This window comes from Microtus pennsylvanicus, chromosome 1, assembly GCF_037038515.1.
Source record: "Microtus pennsylvanicus isolate mMicPen1 chromosome 1, mMicPen1.hap1, whole genome shotgun sequence".
NCBI classification, from domain to species: Eukaryota; Metazoa; Chordata; class Mammalia; order Rodentia; family Cricetidae; genus Microtus; species Microtus pennsylvanicus.
This window is the reverse complement of record NC_134579.1, coordinates 167,103,127-167,116,203: the sequence shown is the minus strand read 5'-3', so window position 1 is coordinate 167,116,203 and position 13,077 is coordinate 167,103,127. Positions and strand designations below refer to the sequence as shown.

The 13,077-nt window shown below is 46.7% G+C and overlaps 1 long non-coding RNA gene across 1 annotated transcript; it reads right to left on the bottom strand.

Moving 5' to 3' along the window:
- Positions 1 to 7,913: 7,913 nt before the first annotated feature.
- On the bottom strand, positions 7,914 to 13,071 carry LOC142842494 (uncharacterized). The gene is made up of 3 exons (XR_012909396.1): positions 12,871 to 13,071; positions 11,411 to 11,588; positions 7,914 to 8,694 (listed from the first exon to the last, which is right to left on the bottom strand). It is a non-coding gene; the product is annotated as an uncharacterized LOC142842494 (long non-coding RNA).
- Positions 13,072 to 13,077: the final 6 nt, after the last annotated feature.

The window sequence follows — 13,077 nt, the reverse complement described above, 5'->3', positions numbered from 1 at the left end:
CATAAGTTTGCTTTGTTTCCTTTGGAAGTTTGCTTTTGAGTATCACTTTGTGTTTGAGAACTGATGAAGGACTATGCCTGCAGAGCTAAGTCTGAGAAGCAACTATGTGGAATGATAAAGAATTGCTAAGGGAAATAAAGGAGCCATTTGACCTGAATTATTTAAACATTTTATATTAATCCAATTCCTGGGATTACTGTTTAATTCTTCATCTGGACTTTACACTTGTAAAATAAAAGATAAAACAAAACAAAAGGCTGTTTTTCCTCTTGTGAAATAGGCAAAATAAAACAAACGGGACCTGAAGAGAGACTGTCTCAGGGTTTCCACTGCTATGATAAAAAATGCCATGGCCTTGTCCTTGGCGTCTCACGTAATGTGCTGGCTGTGTGGGAGCCTAGCCAGTTTGGATGTTCACCTTCCTAGATATGGACGGAGGGGAGAGGACCTGGGACTTACCACAGGGCAGGGAACCCTGACTGCTCTTTAGACTGGAGAGGGAGGGGAAAAGGAGTGGGGGGAGGGGGAGAAGGGTGGGAGGAGGGGGAGAAGGGTGGGAGGAGGGGGAGGGAAATGGGAGGCTGGGAGGAGGTGGAAACTTTTTTTTTCTCATTTTCTCAATAAAAAAAAGATAAAAAAAAATGCCATGGCCTGAAGTAACCTGGGAAGAAAGGGTTTGTTTCAGCTTACAGTTCCCATCACTGAGGAAAGTCAGGACAGACACTCAAGCAAGGCAGGAACTGGAAGGTAGGAGCTGATGCAGGGACCATAGAAGATGGCAGGAACTGGAAGGCAGGAGCTGATGCAGGGACCATGGAGGATGGCAGGAGCTGGGAGGCAGGAGCTGATGCAGGGACCATGGAGGATGGCAGGAACTGGGAGGCAGGAGCTGATGCAGGGACCATGGAGGATGGTAAGAACTGGGAGGCAGGAGCTGATGCAGGGACCATGGAGGATGGTAGGAACTCGGAGGCAGGAGCTGATGAGGGACCATGGAGGATGGTAGGAACTCGGAGGCAGGAGCTGATGCAGGGACCATGGAGGATGGCAGGAACTGGGAGGCAGGAGCTGATGCAGGGACCATGGAGGATGGTAGGAACTGGGAGGCAGGAGCTGATGCAGGGACCATGGAGGATGGTAAGAACTGGGAGGCAGGAGCTGATGCAGGGACCATGGAGGATGGCAGGAACTGGGAGGCAGGAGCTGATGCAGGGACCATGGAGGATGGTAGGAAATCGGAGGCAGGAGCTGATGAGGGACCATGGAGGATGGTAGGAACTCGGAGGCAGGAGCTGATGCAGGGACCATGGAGGATGGCAGGAACTGGGAGGCAGGAGCTGATGCAGGGACCATGGAGGATGGCAGGAACTGGGAGGCAGGAGCTGATGCAGGGACCATGGAGGATGGTAGGAACTCGGAGGCAGGAGCTGATGAGGGACCATGGAGGATGCTGTTTCCTAAAGGCCTTGTTTTCACTCAGCCTCTTCTGGAAAGACCTCATCTCCGTCTGTAATTTCATTCTGGGAACTTTGAACTCCAACACAGGGATTGGGGCATTTATATTTTATTGCCTGATGTCTCAGTCAGCCTGGGCTGCAATGTAAAATGTAAACTGGTTGGCTGAACCATCAGTGAGTTATTTATCACTGATCTGAAAGGTACGAAGCCCAAGATGAAGATGCTGACAGAGCATGCATTATGAAGTCTTCTTCCGTATCCTACACATGAATGACATTTCTCTGTGTAGTTGCTGGAGAATGTGAGAGCCACCACTATCTCTTTTTACAAAGTGCCCATACTCATGACCTCACGAACCCCAGTAACCTCCCACGTTCCCAGTCATGTTGGGAGTTAGGACTTTGGCAATGCATTATGAGGGACACAGATATTCAGTCCAGGGCATCATCTGTTCTCTGTACCAACCAATGTCTAGTCCAGATGATGCAAAGCAACCTGGAGACCATTCAAGAGCTTTCAAGCAGGGAAGGGTTGAATGCACGAACCAGTTCCAAAGTGTAGAGAGGACTGACAGAATACACTGGAGTAGAAAAAGTTGCCAGGAGACCAAGAAAGCTGCTCACAACTGGGCTGGAGCCCGCTAGCCTGTTCTGCTTTTACTGCCAATGCTGGAAACACACTTCTGTTGCTGACCCGAAATCCAGGGGCCCACACCGCCCTGCTGCTAATAAAGCTGCAATCATGTTTTTAGCTTGAATTAGGTTGAAGTTTTCAGATTAATTTAGGGAAAACGGAATCTTTGTTTTGCCTTTAATTCTACTATTAATGATGTTGTGTTCTCTGTGTCTTAGGGTTGCATTACTGTGATGAAATATCATGACTAGAGACACGATGGGGAGGAAAGGGTTTATTTGGCTTATGTTTCTGTATCACTGATCACTGTTGTTCATCGAAGGAAGTCAGGACAGGGCAAGAACCTGGAGGTAGAAGCTGATGCAGAGGCCATGGAGGTGCTGCTTACTGGCTTGCTTCCCATGACTTGCTCAGGCTGCTTCCTTCCTTCCCTCCCTCCCTCCCTCCCTCCCTCCCTCCCTCCCTCCCTCCGTCCTTCCTTCCTTCCTTCTGTCTTTCTGTCTTGTTTTTCGAGACAAGGTTTCTCTGTCAGAAGAAAAGTCCAAAGATAGCTTTGGAGCCTGTCCTGGAACTTGCTCTGTAGATCAGACTGGCCTCAAACTCACAGAGATCCACCTGCTTCTGCCTCCCGAGTGCTGGGATTAAAGGCATGTGCCACCACTACCTGCTCAGGAGGGTTTCTTACAGAACCTAGGACCACTTGCCCTGATGGTCCTAGATGAGAAATCGATGGCACCACCCCCAGTGAGCTGGGCCCGCCTTCATCAATCACTGTGTTAATCACTGATTTAATAAAATGCCCTAGAGTTTGACCCTACAGAGGTATTTTCTCAATTGCAGTTCCCTTCTTTCAGATGACTCTAGCTTGGGTCACATTGTTGGCATGGGTTATCTCTTATGGGTTATGCCTCTTATGAAATACAATTTCATTCCAAAAGGTCTTGCTCATTTTTTGATATATGTTATATGAAATTCATATATGTATATATATATTATTGTGTGAGAATGTCATACATACATAGGCTATGTTTTGATCAGATCCACCCATGCCCCTCAACTCTTCCCCTATGCCCTGCTCAGTTTTCCTTCTTGACTTCACTTCTTTTATTAGGCCCACTGAGTTCACACAGTGCTCCAGGTCTGTGGGTATGCTCATGGATACAGGGCCACCTACATTCCTGAGGAAAATGTGCTCCCCTCCCACTGCAGTTATCAATGCCAACAGCTCCTCGGCAAGCGGTGGAGCTTCAAAAGCTTCTCTCCCATCCATGCTGGGGGTTTTGGGCCACTGGATCTTACGCAAATCTGTGTATGCAGTTACAGACATTTGAGATCGTGTCTGCACAGGCCCTGTGTCCATGTCCAGAAAACACTGCTTATCAGTGGGCACCCACTACCTCTGGCTCTTACGATCTTTCTTCACTCTCAAGATTAGCCCATGGGGGCTGGAGAGATGGCTCAGTGGTTAAGAGCATTGCCTGCTCTTCCTAAGGTCCTGAGTTCAATTCCCAGCAACCACATGGTGGCTCACAACCATCTGTAATGAGGTCTGGTGCCCTCTTCTGGCCTGCAGACATATACACAGACAGAATATTGTATGCATAATACATAAATAAATAAATAAATATTTAAAAAAAGATGAGCCCTAAGTCTTGTGTGTGGGGGTGGGGGGGAATGTGATATACATGTCCCAGTTAGGGCTGAGCACTCTCTAGTCCCCTTTTCTCTGCATGTTCAGCAGTTGTGAATATTTTTATTAATTGCCATACACTGCGAAGAGAAATATCACTGGTAAGGGCTGAGAGATGTACTAGTCTACGGCTCTGAAGATAAGAGCGCAAGGAGCAGTTTAATACCATTTCCATTAGTAGACTAACAGTAGGAGGGTGCCTCCTAGGGCCGTTTAACGCCATTTCCATTAGTAGACTAACAGTAGGAGGGTGCCTCCTAGGGCCGAGGATGAACACAGCCATAGGTTCTTGGACCGGTTAACAGTAGCAGGCATGAGTCCTTGTGTAATGACATATCCTTCCAGGCCAGTGTCATTGTAACTTGCAGGGTTCACAGCTGGGTAAGACTATTGGTTATTTTTCTCCCCCAGTGGTGAGCACAGCCCCCTCCAGCAGCAAGGAAGCTAGGCAGTGGGGATGAAGCTTCCAAGTTGGTACCAGCTTAATTTCTCCATTTCCTATGACTCACTTATGTGTGTCTTTAGCAATAGAGCCTTACCATAAAGTTCTGAAGGGCACCAAAGAGCAATGGCCACAGCCTGTAATGTTTGAAGTGATCTATGGGGCCCTATTGATCAACAGTTCAAAAAGATGGAAGCCCTACAGCAAGCAGATAAGAGGGCTCTGCCCCTTGGCTGGGCAAGACAGTGGAACTGGCCCTGGTGGTGGGAGCGTGAGCAGGACTGAGGGCCTGAGAAAAGAACTGGCCCCGCAACTTGTGACAGATTGCTGCAGGCTGTGATGGGTGGACTAGTCGAGGCAGTACTGGAGAGCATGCACGGTGTGTGTGTGTGTGTGTGTGTGTGTGTGTGTGTGTAAACCTGTAGGGGGTAAGGGTAGGGAGTATAGACAATAGGGGAAAGCTGGCATCCAGGCCCAGGACCGGGGCTATGGATGGGCCACCCCAACACCCATCGATGCAGACGGATGATACATCTGTGTGAGCTGTTGGAGCAGGAGAGGGGTGGGAACCTTTAGATTCAGGGCTGCGGAGTCTCCATGACATGGGAGGTCCAGGGGGCCAGGGAGCCAGGGCTGTGGGGTCTCCATGACACGGGAGGTCCAGGGGGCCAGGGAGCCAGAGCTGTGGGGTCTCTATGACACGGAAGGTCCAGGGAACTGGATAGCCAGAGCTGTGGTGTCTCCATGACACAGGAGGTCCAGGGGGCCAGGGAGCCAGGGCTGTGGGGTCTCTATGACACGGAAGGTCTAGGGAACTGGATAGCCAGAGCTGTGGTGTCTCCATGACACAGGAGGTCCAGGGAGCCAGGGCTGTGGTGTCTCCATGACACGGGAGGTCCAGGGGGCCAGGGCTGTGGTGTCTCCATGACACAGGAGGTCCAGGGGGCCAGGGCTGTGGAGTCTCCATGACACGGGATTCCAGAGGCCCAGGGAGCCAGGGATGTGGGGTCTCCATGACACGGGAGGTCCAGGGGCTCAGGGAGCCAGGTGAGAGCTCATTGCAGATGGTGTGGTGGAGAGAGGCCGCAAAGCAGACCGATGATGCGTGGCAGTCGGCTCTTGCAGGTCAAAATGGAAGGACTAAAGAAGGAAGTCACACCGCAGCTTCCATGGCGAAATTCTTTTTTCCTTTCTTCTTTTGCTTTGTTGGTCTGGTAACCCATAGCTGGGACCGGGATTTTTGTTTACCACCCTATGGCATCTGAGAGGGGCGATACCCACCCGTTAGCGTGAAACACAGCTGCTTCACTGTGTTAATGAATTGATTTATCATGAAGCATCTACAGTAGTCAGTTTCCATATGGCTTTTCCCAAGGTCTCTAGTGTGAGTTCCTCTTGAGACTCCTCTGTATGTCCTCCCGTCTGCCTCCTCACTGAACCTCCGTTTCTCATCTTTCCTTCTTCACGTCATCTGTGTTCTGTCCCCCGTCCCCTGAAATATCCCCAATGGCTCCTAACTTTCCCAACCTCTATGACTACATCAATGTAAATACATCTAAAGATTGAAAGATAGGATGCGCTTCAAGCTGTAGGCACAGATGAGGACTCTGAATCTGACTCCAGTATCTCAGGAATGAATAGCAACAGTTGGTGAGAGGGACCTTATGAGGCCAAAGAGCTTCTGTATAGCAAAGGGCACCATCTTTACGTGAAGAGGCAGACTGGGGGGGGGGGGGGAGATGTTTAGCAACCTTATTTCTGATAGTGTTAATGTCTAGAACATGCAAAAACAAACTTTAACACCAAGAAGGCAGCCCAATTTTAAAAATGGGACACGTAACTAAATAGAGAGTCCCAAAAGAAGTAAACTCAGCTCAAAACTATTTTTAAAAATATTCAACATTCATAGCCATAAGGGAAGTGAAAAATTAAAACCCCTTTGAGATTTCATCTTACCCTAATCAGAATGACTAAAATAAAAGAAAAAGAAAAACAAAACAACCTTATTCCACTAAACAAAACAGAACATGAATAGCAAATGTTGGCACAGATACGGGAAAAGGGAGAGAGTTTTCACCATTGGTGGGAGTGCAAACTGGAGGCTGCTATGGAAATCAGCATGGTGGGGGGTCCTTAGAAAGCTAGTATAGACCTAACATAGGGTCCAGAGGTTCCACTCTGGGCAAACCCTCAGAGACATCTGTATCTTACTATGGAGGTACTACTCACGGTCACTGTGCCTCCCGTCACCAGAGTCAGGGGGTAGTCTGGATGTTCATCCACTGAAGCATGGATAATAAAATGTGGCATGTGTGCACATTGGAATTTTAGTCATCTCTCAAAAATTAAAGTTTTCAGGTAAAGGATGGAGCTGAAAACAATAATATTTGGTTATATTTATTCTTGAATGTAAATTTTTGTTACAATTAAAATTGTCCAGGTTTCTAATGTTGGCTTTTCTAACTGCACATGACTGACAGAAAATTATTTAATATTTATTTATTTATTTATTTTGTCTCTTAATGTAGTCCAGGCTGGCTTCAAACTCACTAAGTAGCTGAGGGTAACCTTGAACTCATGATCCTGCCTCCATCTCCCACATACTAGATTACGGGTATGTACAACCATGCTTGGAGGGAATGAGATCAACTTTTATATGTTAACCTTGTATTTAACAGCCTTGCTAAGTATTTTTAATTAAGAAGGATGCTAACTTTATTTAATAGGAGAGAATTTAGGTCTTTCATTACAGAAGTTCACAAATATTCCTCAGCCATTAAGTCTCCATTCTTTCACTTTGCTGCATAGGCATTTCTTCCTCCCTCCCTCCCTCCCTTCCTCCCTTCTTTGCTTTTTCGAGAGAAAAAGCTGATTGGGGGCACCTCTCTCTCTTCTTTTCTCTTTTTGTGAGTTTTTAAAGATAGGTTTTTTCTTTCCTCCTCCTCTTCCCCCTCCCCACCTCCTCCTCCTCCTCCTTCTCCTCCTCCTTCTTCTTTCTGTTCATCTCCAGTTGTCCTGGAACTCACTCTGTAGACCAGGATGACCTTGAACTCTGAGACCCATGTGCTTCTGCCTGCCAAGTGCTGGAATTAAAGGCATGTGCCACCATGCAAGGCTTGGGGATTTCTTAAATTTTGATTTAATACTTGGAAAATAAAAATATACTGCCTCTGTAATACTTGGTAGCTAATCATAGCACATCAGCTCCATCCGCTATTGTAAGTATTCCAGGAAGCAAATACTTCAACTCTTTGACTTCGGCTGTGCACCTGTGAAATGTTCGCAGTAGGTCTTACCAGACGCCTCCCCTCCCGCCCCCCCCGTTTCTTCTGACCCTCACCAACATTGGTTTTCTTAGCAATTTATCAGATGAGCCATTATTCAAGTCACATTGCTAATCCTCTGTATAATGAAGGCCTTCAGTGTTGCCCACGCTTCTTTTTCTTGTTTTTTAAAGGAAAGTAGAGCCCCAGCCAGGGGAGGGAGAGGTACCTTCCACAGCTTTCATTGTCATGGAATCCCAGCACTTCCACAGACTGCTCCTGCACACCTTTCATGTGCCTCCTCTCTCTCCTCAGTAGCTCCCTCTCTCTCCTTAGGTAGCTCCCTCTCTCTCCCTCTCCCTCCTCAGATAGCTCCCCCTCTCTCCTCAGGTAGCTCCCTCTCTCTTCAGTGTCTCCCTCTCTCTCCCTCTCCTCAAGTAGCTCCCTCTCTCTCCTCAGGTATTGACTGAGGTTTCTGTCCTTCCTGGTTCCTGCAGTTGTTGAGTCCCAAAGAAAAATACAGAGGTCTACATTAGTTATAAAGTGATTGGCCTATTAGCTCAGGCTTCTTATTAACTCTTATAACATATTAGCCCATAATTCTTTTCTGGGTTAGCCACATGGCTTGATACCTTTTTCAGCAAAGCAGTCACATCTTGCTTGCTCTGTGTCTGGCTTCCTCTCTGTCTGGGTGACAACTGCAGACTGAAACTTCCCTCTTCCCAGAATTCTCGTTGCCCCACCTATACTTCCTGCCTGGCTACTGGCCAATCAGTGTTTATTTAAAATACAGTGACAGGGTACAGACCATTGTCCCACAGCTCTTTAAACAAGAACTCTGAATCAAATTTCCTTTGTTTAGTTTTTCTACTGACCATTATCCATAACAACTTGTAACTAACATTCTAAACAAAGGCAAACATCTATAGTACATTTTTTTGGGGGGGGGAATGTGGGCGTAGTTTTTCAGGCTACTTCCTGCTGATTGGGGGCACTGATAATCTTATGGAGACCTAAAGAAAATTTAGAATTATGATCAAGTCCTGACTGGTGTATCCTGTGAGGCTTGATCATCTTAATCTTAGAATTGTTCTGGGTGCAGAACTCAGACATCTGGGCCATTCCTCCTATTGGAGATTTCTCAGGTGATCTTCCTTGGTCAAACCTGATTTTTCTTAGCCCAGAATGAATCCACAGTCCCTCATTTCCTGTGGAAACAAAAGCAAAACATCTAAAGTAACATATCTTTTGACTTAAAATTTAAAGTCAAAGCACTCTCAAAATACATATATTAGATTAATCCAGCAGCATTTATAATCAAGTATCTTTTGGCAACTGTTCCTCCTTCCTCAGTCATCAAACAATGTAAAGACAACACAATAACATACAGTATCCAGACTCTCTGTGCATTTTTCATTTTTACGTGGCTTTATTTTAACCCCTATTTCTTTTACTTTTAGTTTTAATTTTTGGCTTTTTGAGATAGGGTTTCTCTGTGTATCTTTGGCTGTCCTGGAACTCACTCTATAGACTCACAGAGATCTGCCTGCCTCTACCTCCCAAGTGCTGGGATTAAAGGTGTGTGCCATTACACTCAACTACTCTTTTTCTTTCGTTTTTTATTTTAAGGACTTTATCCTTTTTTCTTTTCTCTCCCAATCCTACATATATTTTTTAACACACTGTAAACCATCTAGAGGTTTTCTTCATCTGAATGTATCTTTACTGTATATCTCTCTTTTTCTGACCATATGAGTCTTTAATTTGCTAAGCGATATGGCTAAGATTAAAGCCGTGGCTTTGATGGCTATTCCTTAGCTTTCTGAAAGGCAGAGGTACCAACTGGAGCCACATTTATGGCCACAACTCTATGGAGTTTCAAGGTCCCTGACACCACCAAAACTCATGCAGTCAGCTTTTCTTTTTTTCTTTTTTTTTGGCTTACAGTTCTTGGTACTTTTTTCTTTCTTTTTTTTTAAAATTTATTTATTTATTAAGGATTTCTGTCTCTTCCCTGCCACCGCCTCCCATTTCCCTCCCCCTCCCCCAATTAAGTCCCCCCCCCCAACACTATTTGAGTGTTTTGTGGCAGGTCTTCTTAAAAGAGCTGCAAGGTTTTGCAGCTAAAGCTGAGTCAGGAAGCCTCTCTTAAATGAGAGTCCTTACATCTAGTAAGCAGAGCAGACCTGAGAAAGTGCTGTTATCAAGAAGTGTTGGAATAAGAGTGGCGGGCCGTGTTCCTGCCGCCTGGCTCCTGGCCGCCAGCTAGCTTATGCCCTGAAATAATTACACGGAAACTGTATTCTTTTAAACACTGCTTGGCCCATTAGTTCTAACCTCTTATTGGATAGCTCTTACATATCAATCTAACCCGTTTCTAATATTCTGTGTAGCAGCACCACGGGCTGGCTTACCAGGAAAGATCTTAACCTGCGCCTGTCTGGAGTGGGAGAATTATGGAGACTGACTGACTCGGCTTCTTTCTCCCAGCATTCTGTTCTGTCTACTCCACCCACCTAAGGCCTGGCCTATCAAATGGGCCAAGGCAGTTTCTTTATTAACCAATGACCTTCCTCCATCAAAGAAGCCGTGCTTAACTCTATTCTTTTCTATCTAGAATAACTTCCCAAACTCTCTCAGGCTTTTAAGTGGATTTGGTCAGCCCCACATTGGCATGCCATTCTGTTTTTTTAAAGGGGGGAAGTGCTGTGGGACAATGGTCTGTACCCTGTCATTTGTATTTTAAATAAACACTGATTGGCCAGTAGCCAGGCAGGAAATATAGGGTGACCAGGCAAGAAGTAGAGGCGGGGCAACGAGAATTCTGGGAGGAGGGAAGTTTCAGTCTGCAGTTGTCATCCAGACACAGAGCAAGCAAGATGTGACTGTTTCGCTGAAAAAGGTACCAAGCCACGTGGCTAACACAGACAAGAATTATGGGCTAATATAAGTTATAAGAGTTAATAAGAAGTCCAAGCTAATGGACCAATCAGTTTATAATTAATGCAGACCTCTGTGTGTTTCTTTGTCACTGAATGACTGCAGGACCGGGTGGGACAGAAACCTCAGCTCCCTCTCTCTCCTCAGTACCTCCCTCCTTCTCCTCAGTGTCTCCTTCTCTCTCCTCAGTACCTCCCTCCCTTTCCTCAGTGTCTCCCTCTCTCTCCTCAGAGTCTCTCTCTCTCTCCTCAATGCCTCCCCCTCTTTCCTCAGTCTCTCTCTCTCTTTTTCCTCAGTGTCTCCCTCTCTTTCCTCAGTCTCTCTCTCTCTTTCCTCAGTAGCTCCCCCACTTTCCTCAGTCTCTCTCTCTCTTTTTCCTCAGTGTCTCCCTCTCTTTCCTCAGTATCTCTCTCTCTCTTTTCTCAGTAGCTCCCTCTCTTTCCTCAGTCTCTCTCTCTCTTTTTCCTCAGTGTCTCCCTCTCTTTCCTCAGTATCTCTCTCTCTCTTTTCTCAGTAGCTCCCTCTCTTTGGTTGGGCAATACTCTCTCTGTGGTTCACCGTGTAGGTTTCTGGCCTCTGCCCCTGGTCACACCATCCACCACCCAATATATATCTTTCCTTTTCTTTGTTCATCTGGTCTTGGTGGTCCTTGGGGTCTTCCTACATTTCTTCCCCTTTCCTGAGCCTGCACAGCATCCATCTTTGTGCTGTTTATTAGAGGCCTGTCTTACTCTACCTGATACTAGAGGGGCAAACAGCATCTCAATTCTTTAAAACTCTCTCATAAAGTCTTTGCAATGTCCCTCAACTGAGGAACTAAACAGCAAGCATTTCCTGATTCTATCATTGTGGTTGATAAAATATGGCTATCTCATGGGATACCATACAGTCTACATATGGTTTTTATTCTCAGTTCCTGATAACTCCTAAAACACCTTAGAACCTGGAGTGATAGAAGCGTCTTTTGTGTAGGCATGTACTTACTGACTTGTGAATGAGGGCCTCCTTCATCAAAGAGGCTGGTCATGGAAAAGACCAAGGCATGATCAAAAGGCAGAGGCTCCCAGCATCCTCCATCATCACTCTCCAGGTAAGGGAGAATTGATCCTTAATGATCAAAGCTGTAGCTGGTCACATGTACGGAAGTAAGTCTACATAAGATCTGAAGGGATAGGGTCAGCAGCTTCCTTCTGGCTCCTCACATGCAGCCTCTGTACCAGAGCACTCCCGAGTCCTGTGAGGTGCTACAGCAAATCAGTTAGCCCTGGTGTGGGCACTGCAAGACCCTAGATTTGTGGTGAAGCACAGGGCACCGCCTGAGATTTGAGATTGGCATCTGAACTAGATGAGAATCCTGATGAACTGGATGAGGCGTCTGATGGAGAATCTGTTGTATTGGTTGTCAGGTGTGTGTGTGTGTGTGTGTGTGTGTGTGTGTGTGTGTGTGTGTGTGTAAGAAAAAGTGGAAGTATTCCACAGCGAGTGACGGGGACTATGGGTACAGAAAGGAAACACACAGTCTTTTCCTCTCTGACACCTGAACTGTCGTATTTAGAGTCTCACCTAGAGAAGCCCACCAGAGGCACATAGCAACTTGCAAAGGGAAGCTCCTTTTCCGTCATTTTCTGGTTGGGAAACAGACTCAGAAGTCAGCTGACTGGCTCGAGAGAAGAGAGTGAGGACCCTGCTCTGGTTGAGAGCATGAGCCTAGAGTCTACTCCCCAGACTGGCCTTTATCACACAGGAGACCTCGGGCCTTTGCTCACTGCCTTGGATCTTCAGTGTATACATCTATAGAACTAGGAGGGTGCAATAATGTCTATCCCATCTCAGGATAGCAGTGTTACACAGTGGCACACGCACGGGCAATGCTAAATTTCCTCTTAATATACCAATGTTGTTATTCTTATATTAAATACGATTTGGGCTGGAGAGGTGGCTCAGTCGTTAAGAACACTGGCTGCTCTTCCTGTGGACAAGAGTTCTGTTGCCAGCACCTACATAGGCTCACAACCAGCCCCAGGGGATCTGATGCTCTCTTCCGGCCTCAGTGCCCTGCACTAGTGTACGCATACCCCACAGACCACAGCAATTTAAATATAAGATAAATCTTTAGAATATATGATCACTACTGTGATACATCAGACTTTGACGTGATGATCAGTGCATCGCACTGTTGACACTCAGCAAGTACTGCCTCCCTTCTATAAATACTTGGTTCCCTCTTATTTTCTAGGTGTTTCAGCTGCCATCAGGCTTGCATTGCAGCTCTCAGCAGCATTTCCCCACCTTGTGCCCTGATCGTCCCCCATCTGCAGTTGCCCACCAGAGCCAGGTACCTAATGGCAGATGGCAGACAGCTCTGGACTGCGCATCGGGGAGACAGGGGTTTGGTTCTACCCGGAACTTTTTGGAAGGTAGACAGGCCGCGGTTATTTATTTACCATACAAACAGATCAGCTGGAGAAGCTCCGGCGAGGTGGCAAGCTGAAGTGCCTGGAAGGCAGACAGGAGACAGGCCATGGGGGATGAACCTTCCTTAGCATGCTTGGCAGGGATGTGGCTCCACAGAGCTTGCATGCTCCTTTCTCCTGGCCAGAGGCAGTTGCAGCGGAATGGGCCAATAGAGAGCGAGCACAGGGAGAGTGTGC